This window comes from Muscardinus avellanarius (assembly GCF_963383645.1).
Source record: "Muscardinus avellanarius genome assembly, chromosome: 15".
Taxonomy (NCBI): Eukaryota; Metazoa; Chordata; class Mammalia; order Rodentia; family Gliridae; genus Muscardinus; species Muscardinus avellanarius.
In genome coordinates this window covers 87,782,411-87,790,499 of record NC_137801.1, presented here as the reverse complement: position 1 = coordinate 87,790,499, position 8,089 = coordinate 87,782,411, and positions in this window count along the sequence as shown.

The following is an 8,089-nucleotide window of genomic DNA, read 5'->3' as shown; positions in this document are numbered from 1 at the left end:
GGGCAGCGTACGCGGCCAGGCTGTCCCACCGGGGCCTCCGCGCGCAGGGCCGTCCGTGCCAACCCAGTAACTCTCTGCAACCCAGTTGCCCTCTGCCACTCAGTGAGACCCTGTTTCAAAATAAAGGATAAGAGCCGGGCGTGGTGGCGCACACTTGTCATCCCTGTGCTTGGGAGGCAGAGACAGGAGGATCGCGCAGGTTCGGAGCCAGCCGCGCTGGCTTAAGAGACCCTGTTTCCAAAAAAATATATAAAATAGGTCTGGGAGTGTAGCCCGGAGGTATAGAAGGGTTTCCAGGAACTCTAGTACCACCAAAAAAAAAAGAAAGAAAGAAAGAATAAAAACTAGGGCTGGGCTGGGGATGTAGCTTGAAGGTAGAATGCCCCTGGGTTCCATCCCCAGTACTGCAAAAAAATAAAAAAAGGTGCACAATGAGAGCCAGGTTGGTGGCCCATGCCTGTCAGCCCAGGGCTTGGGAGGCTGAGACAGGAGGATCTCAGGTTCAAGGACAGCCTCAGCAACTTAGTGAGACCCTGTTTTAACATTAAAAGGGGTAGAAAGCCTCTGGATTTAATCCCCAGTACCAAAAAAAAGGACTCAACGATAGCTCCGGCCTCGGTGGTGGACTTCAGCAAGCCGCGATGGTAGAAACCGGGGGCTGTATCTGAGCCGTGCCGACCAGGCGGCCAGAGCCCGCGGTTCTGAGAAGGCGCCGCCGCGCGTCAGGTTTAAGGGGAGATTTGGGGGCAGGATTCGGTTTTTGTTTCCTGAGACATTTCAAAGGGGCGAGGAGAGGACGCATTGAAGGTATGGCATGATAAATCGTGTGTTCAAGAACACCTCAAGTTTCTGGGGGAAGGAGACGACAGAACAAAGCACTAGAGCTCCCCCTCCTCCCCCTCCTCCTCCCCCTCCTCCTCCCCCTCCCCCTCCCCCTTAACCTTTCCCTCGCCCGCCGTCTGGTATACGACCTTCCAGAGCCGCGCATTCCATACATTTGTAATAAAACCTGCTGCCCACCATTCTACAGCTAGCGTTCTTCACTTAGCAGTTTGTCATAAAGGCCTTGGATAAGGAGCTTGGGGGGCGCTAGTCACTGGACTGAACCCCGGGGCCGTTCACCTCCGAGCCACACCCCCAGCCTCTTCTGGTTGCTTCTGTTATTGAAACAGTCTAAGTTGCTAAGAGTCTTGCAAAGTTGCCAAGGCTGGCCTCAAACCTGTGATCCTCTTGTCTCAGCCTCCCAAGTACTGGGATTACACACGTTCACCACCACCTAGCTTTGATGGCTTTGTTTACTCATTTTTTATTTATTGGTACTGGAGATTGAACTCAGGGGCATTTTCTCTCTAAGATATACCTCCAGCCCTTTTATTTTTATTTTGAAACAGTCTCCCTAAGTTGCCGAGGTTGTCCTTGAACCTGCGATCCTCCTGTGTCAGCCTCCCAAGTACTGAGATCACAGGCAGGTGCCAGATCCGGTCAACTTCCCTTCAGGGTAGGATTGAAGACAGACACGGCCTTCGGGTCCCATGACCAGCCTTCCGGCTGGGGCAGCAGAGTCACCTTTGTGAAGCCCCAGAGACCCTGGGCGGGCCAGACCAGGGGAGGGTCCCCACCCACGCGGCTCCCACGCTGCCGGGCCTTCCCCCACCTACAGCGCTTTCAGAATGGGGAACTCTCGGGCCGCAGCTCACCCCATCCTGAGCACTGCTCCAGGTTTTGTGACGAGCCCACCCCAGAAGCATTTTCTAGAAGCCTGACGCCCAAGCTCACCGGACCCAGGACCCGTGGTTGCAGGGGAGGCAGGCTGGCTATTCTGACTATGCTGAGACCGCCACGTGTGGCCCAAGACATCACACCAGCACACACACACACACACACACACACACACACGCAGCTCCTGCTCCGATCCAGCTCACGCGAGGGGCTGGGCTCCCCTCCCCCTTTGCACCCCGCCAATCCACCCCGTGTCCAGGGAGAAGGGCAGATTCCGTGACGGTCTCCTCCCGGTGGAGGAGAGGGGCGCAGCTCAGGCCTGACGGGGCTCCGGCTTACAGGATAGAAAGAGTCCCAGCAGGAGCCAGCCAGGCACATGCACAGAGCTTCATTAGGAAAGCGAGGGGTGCACGCTGAAGGGAGAGTGGGCCCCACAGGGAGGCGGGCGTCTCGGGGCGCGTGTCTTCTAGTGCATTCAGGAGGGGTGGGCAGGGGGAGGCTGTGGGGCGGCATCTGCGTGTCATCACAGCTGACTGGGGGTGCTGGGTCATCTGGGGTCCTGATGGGGCTTCTTCTGCACAGGCGTCTCTTGTTTAGACTATTCAGGGACAACTAAAAGTAGCCAAGAAAACTTTACTCTTGTTTAACTCCCACAGGTGGGCTGGCCCATGGTGCCCAAGGATGGGCTTTCCCGTGACCTCTGCCCCGACCTTCAGCGGGTGTCTCCCCTGCTTAGCTATCCCTGGCGGGACAGCCCACCGTCCGAGCTACCTTGTAGGCGAGAGCATTTCCAGCGTGGTGCCCGGCCACCCCGCGGGGTCCTCTGCGTGGTCTCTGCGTGATGACTCAATGCTCTTGGGGATGACAAGCAAAGACTTGGAAACAAAACCTTCCGATCCTTGGGACTCAGGGCAGGACGGTGTCGCGAGGGCTCCGTGTCACAAAGCGCGGACCACACGCGGCTTGTTCCCACGACGCCAGCGCTGCTGATCACAAAGCCCAGGGGTCATGGCGGCGCAAGTTCCAGTCTCTCCCTGGCGGACTCAGGTCACACGTGCGTCCAAGCGCAGCCCATGAGTCACACACCAGTTGAAGTTCACATTCCACACTTCACTCGCTGTTCTTCCAGGCCGTCCAGCCTGTGACGTGGGAGGCTCTGACCGTCCACTGTGGCCTGGTGGCCCTCGTCGGGCTGCTCCGAGCCAGCCAAGCGCGAACCTCCAGGGATCCTGGTTGAGAGGCAGTGGGGGGCTCGCGTCTCTCCTCGCGGACAGGGGCCTCCGTGCTGGACGATCGTGGTCACTTAAGACGTGCGCGTCTGGACCTCTGAGCTCAGGCGTGGTGGCCCACGCTTGTAATCCCAGTGGCTCACGGACAGCCTCAGCTACTTAGCGAGGCCCCTCGCAACTCAGTGAGACCCGGTTTCAAAATAAAGAATAAAAAAAATAGGGCGGGGGGTGTGGCTCGGAGGTAGAATGCCCCCGGGGTTCCATCCCCAGTACCACAAAAAAATAGGGTTTTTCCCTGTAGTCATGGCGGGATCGTTTCCCTTCCTTCTGATTGGCTAGCCACTTGCGGGTCACTTTCTTTCTTCTGGTTGGTCACTTAAACGTACATCACACTGTTTACAACTGCCCTATAGTGTTCTAGCCCATCATATTTGTTTGAACTTTAATATTTGTTTATGATTATCTTATACTATTCTACCCCATAGTATTTGTTTGCGACTATGCTATCCTCGTCCACGACACGCTGCCAATCAAAAGCGCACCCCTGTTAAACTTTGTCAGTGATCGTCCCTCTAACAGGGTTTTGGGGGACCTGGCCCCGGGCTTCCATACTGAAGTTACGCCTTCTTGTTCTCCTTGAGGTCATTTTCTACCTATGGACTTTACTTCCTCTGCCTCACCGGGCCTCGCCCACCTTCGTAGGGACCATCCACACATGATGAAGCCGGCTGGGGTGCCGAGGGGTGCCAAGGCCGTGCGCCCTGGTAAACCACGGATCCCAGCTTAACACGCGGTGGGACTGGTCACAGCCACCCCAGGGCTTCGGAGCTGGATCCACTCAGTCAACCTCTTGTGGGGGGCGGGAAGCTCCTCTTCTTTCCCCAGCCCTCCCCTTGGCGTGGCTGGGGAGGGCAGGAGCCCTCGCTGTGGCTGGCCCCAGGGCAGAGTAACCACGAGAAAATCACAGCGCCCAAATCGAGCTCGCAGCAGAGTCGCATACACGCTTATGGGCAGAGCCCTCTGTGCGGCGCTCAGAGTGTGTGTGTGCGTGCGTGTGCGTGTGAGAGATACACACACAGGCCCCAGGACACAGTGGGGACGGGAAGAGACGCCAGGCCTGCTGCACTTAGCACACTACCTAAGGGTTCCAAACCCACGTGTGCTTCCTGTAGGAAGCTGCGGCCCAGCTGACCAGGTGAGCAGATGTGCTTCCTTCAGGGGCTGGTGCTCTCCGCCTTCCGAGGTAACGCTGCCCGCTGAGCCGAGGCGGTAACATAATCAAGCCCATATGCCCAGGCGGTGAGCAGCGCAGCGGGTGAGAAGCACGGCCTACATGGTGACGCAGGCCTGGGGTCCCAGTAATTGGGAGGCCCAGACAGGAGGGTGGAAGGTTCGAGGCCAGCCTCAGGAACTTTGCCAGACCCTCAGCAACTTAGTGAGACCCTGTATCAAAATAAAAAATAAAATAGGGCTGGGAATAGCTCAGAAGTAGAATGCCCCTGGGTTCAATCTCCTGTACCCGAAAGGAAGAAAAGAGACATAGCATTCACGGCTATCACTCTCAGTAAAGGTTCCTTACAAAAGGGATTGTTTTAAGAAGATCCAGGACACAAAGACGTCTCGGTGCAAGTCGCAATCCTGGGAAGGAGAAAGAGGGCTTCGCAAAGCAGCATGTTCACCACCCGCATTTTGGGGAAGGGTCCAGAGTCTGCCCGTGAGCTCAGAGTGACCCCGACCCAGCCCGCCGGCCGCTCTGAGCTCAGCCCCACAGCTTCACCCCACGAAGAGCCAGCGGACCCCTCGGCCTCCGCGGGAGCCCTGACCTCTGCCTCCTCCACCCAGGCAGCCTCGGGCCTCACCTTCAACTCCAGAGCCGCAGAGGCGGGCCAGGAGCTCAGACACCTAGGGAATACTCCCTCCCCTGTTCAACTTTTCTTACAGATGATTTTTTTAAATGGGGTCAGAGAAACAAGAACCAACTTTAAAGTCTTCAGACTAGAAAGCTTTCCCCGCCGGAAGGTAGGAAATGAGAAACGGGGCCGTTTCTGGGTCCATCCCTTCCCTCACACACACCCAGGAGTTAAAGGCGGGTCCCAGGGCCGCAATCCGGGAGCCGAGGCCGCTGCGGCACAGCGGCCCCGTGAGTTTGGACCGTCTTCAGCCCCATAGGAATTGCTTGCATCTTTACTGGACAGAAAGTAAACTAATTTATCCACCAGCAACCAAAGGGCTTGCGTCACCGGATGGGTCCGAGGCCACGCCCGCAGTGTACAGAAAGGGCATGGAGTTGCCTTTGCCCCGGAGAGTCAAGTTGTAGGTAATCTTTCTGGATACTTCTTATGCCCCTCTCTAGCCATTCGGGCGGCTTCCAGCAAGCCAAGGCCTAGGTTACAGCTTCACGATCAAAACCGGCCTGAACTCAGAAACACACACACAACCCGCGTACGGATCAGCAGGCAACGCCACGCCTCGACAAAATGGCTACGCATTAAAAACTACACAGAAGAGTAGATTACTGCCTTCAAGGGGCCACATGCAGCTGAGAGCAAAATGTAAAGAAATCAAAGACCAGACACCACCTGGTGCCCCTCGTCCTCCCTACCAGGTTTTCCTTCACAGTTGAACTTTTTTCACACTTCTTTCTTTGTATTGGAGATTGAACCCAGGGGCATTTATCAAACTGTACCCCCAGCCTTTTTATACTTTTTCCTTTTTTTTTTTTTAAATAAGGTCTCACTAAGTTGCTGAGGCTGTCCTCAAACCTACAATCTCAGCCTCCCAACCACTGGGATTACAGGCCTAAACTTTCTTCTTGTTGCTGGGAGTTGAGGATTGAACCCAGGGCATTCTACCCCTGAGTTACACCCCCATCCTACTTTATTTTTTATCTTGAATCGGGGTCTCACTAAGTTGCAGAAGGCCTCACTAAGTAGCTGAGGCTGGCTGTGAACCTGCGATCCTCCTGTCTCAGCCTCCCAAGTGCTGGGATTATAAGCAGGTACCACCATCCCAGCTCCCACTTGGCTTTTAAAGAGAAAAAAATTTTTTTTTTTTCTCTGAAGGCCAGACCTTAAGCTCGAGCTCAGCCCGTTGGGTTAGGTGTCGGAGTGAGAGCCTGAGGAGCCGAGGCAGGGCCTCGGTGCCTGGAACAAGAGCTGCGGAGGGCCCGCCTCTAGAGGCAGCTGGGGACTGACACATAAATGAGGCCAGGCGCCATGTTGCAGGCCTGCGATCCTGATTTGGGAGGCTGAGGCAGGGGCATCGCAGGCTTGCAACCAGCCTCAGCAACTTAGTGAGGCCCCGCTTCAAAATAAAAAGGGCTGGGAGTATAGCTCAGAGGCAGAATGCCCCTGGGTTCTACCCCAACATCACCAAAAGATCAAATAAAATAAGAGATGGAAGTGTGACCCCACAGCCCTACCAGGCCAAGCCAGCGCCCCTGTCTGGCTGCGATCACACCACAGGCCTCCCCCTCCGTGTCCCCGAGGAGCCCGGGACCCATGCCTTGGTCCTGCTGTGCTGAGATCATGCGATGGCAGCAGTGCCTCCAAATATCACAGACACAGCCGGACACTGTGGCCTGTAATCTCAGTGTTTGGGAGGCTGAGAAAGGAGGATTGCAGGTTCGAGGCCAGCCGCAGCAATTTAGGGAAACCAACAACTTAGCGAGATTCTATTTCAAAATAAAAAGAACTGGAGTGTAGCTTGTGGGGTTCAGTCCCCAGCAACACACACACACACACACACACACACACACACACACACACACACTACGCCAGATGCAGGGGCTCCTGTCATTCCACAAATGCCTACTGAACAGTTTCCAAACGTCGGCCCTAGTCTAGGTCCTGAGATCATCAAAGATGAGACAAGGGCTGGGCGCGGTGGCCTCGCTTGTCATCCCCGTGCTTGGGAGGCTGAGACAGGAGGATCGCGCAGGTTCGAAGCCAGCCTCAGCTACTTAGTGAAACCCTGTTTCCAAATAAAATACAATTTTTCTACACGCAGTCTGTCTGGGGGTGTAGCCTGGAGATAGAGAGCCCCCAGGTTCCATCCCCAGTACCACCGAGAGAGAGAGAGAGAGAGAGAGAGAGAGAGAGAGAGAGAGAGAGAGAGAGAAAGTTCTCTGTTCTTACTTGTTTCCGCTGCCCATTGAGCCCCGGCCCGCCTCGGCCTGGCCTCTGACCTCTGCGGAGCCGGGCGCCATCGCACGGTGTCTGGTGGAGGAGGAGGGCTGCGGGTCCATGTCCTGGACTCCTGGCGTTTGCCCGGACACTCACTGGGCCCGCTCCTATGCTGAGGAGCACCGTGTGGGCAGGAAGGGCCACCCAGCTGACGCCCGGGGAGGCCAAAGCTCCTGGTGGCCTGGGTCTGCGCCCGCCAGCCAGCCCGCAGGGCGGGGCAGCTCCTGAGCGTCCTGAGGAGGAGCAGGGACTTCAGGCCCCAAGTGTGGCTCCCGCCCCATCCCCGCGGCCCCTGGAACTCAGGGACTGAAAGGTGAGGCTCACCTGGGCCTCTGCAGCCCTCGAGCACCTTCCTGCGGGGCCGGAGCCGGAGGGCCTCCTCCAGGCGCCAGCTCTAGACGCTGCGAGCTGTCCAGTGTGCTTCGACATGCAAAGAAAGGGCTTTGCATTTGGTAAGGAAGCCCGCACTTCCCCGCTCCTTCCAAACATGCTTAGTTTTTGTTTTGTTGTTGTTGCTGGGTTTTTTAGTTTTGCTTTGTTGTTTGTTTGTTTTTGCAGTACTGGGAATGGAACCCAGGGGCATTCTACCTCTGAGCTGCACCCCCGGCCCTGTATTTTATTCTTTCTTTTGAAACAGAGTCTCACTGAGTTGCAAAGGGGCTCGTTAAGTAGCTGAGGCTGTCCTCAAACTGTGATTCTCCTGTCTCAGCCTCCCAAATGCTGGGATTACAAGCGTGCGCCACCACGCCTGGCTGCCCTGCTTGTTTTAAAACAGGAAGGCGCTGGGTCACCCCAGGGACGAGCTGTGTGCGACGTCTGCCCGGGATGGTCTAGAACAGCTGGATGGAGGTGCGGTAGGTGACCTGTGCGAGGCTGCTGTGTCTGGGGGAGGTTCCGATGTTTGGAGGGGCTGGGACATCCCAGATCACACACCGAGGCTGGCGGGACCTTACCACC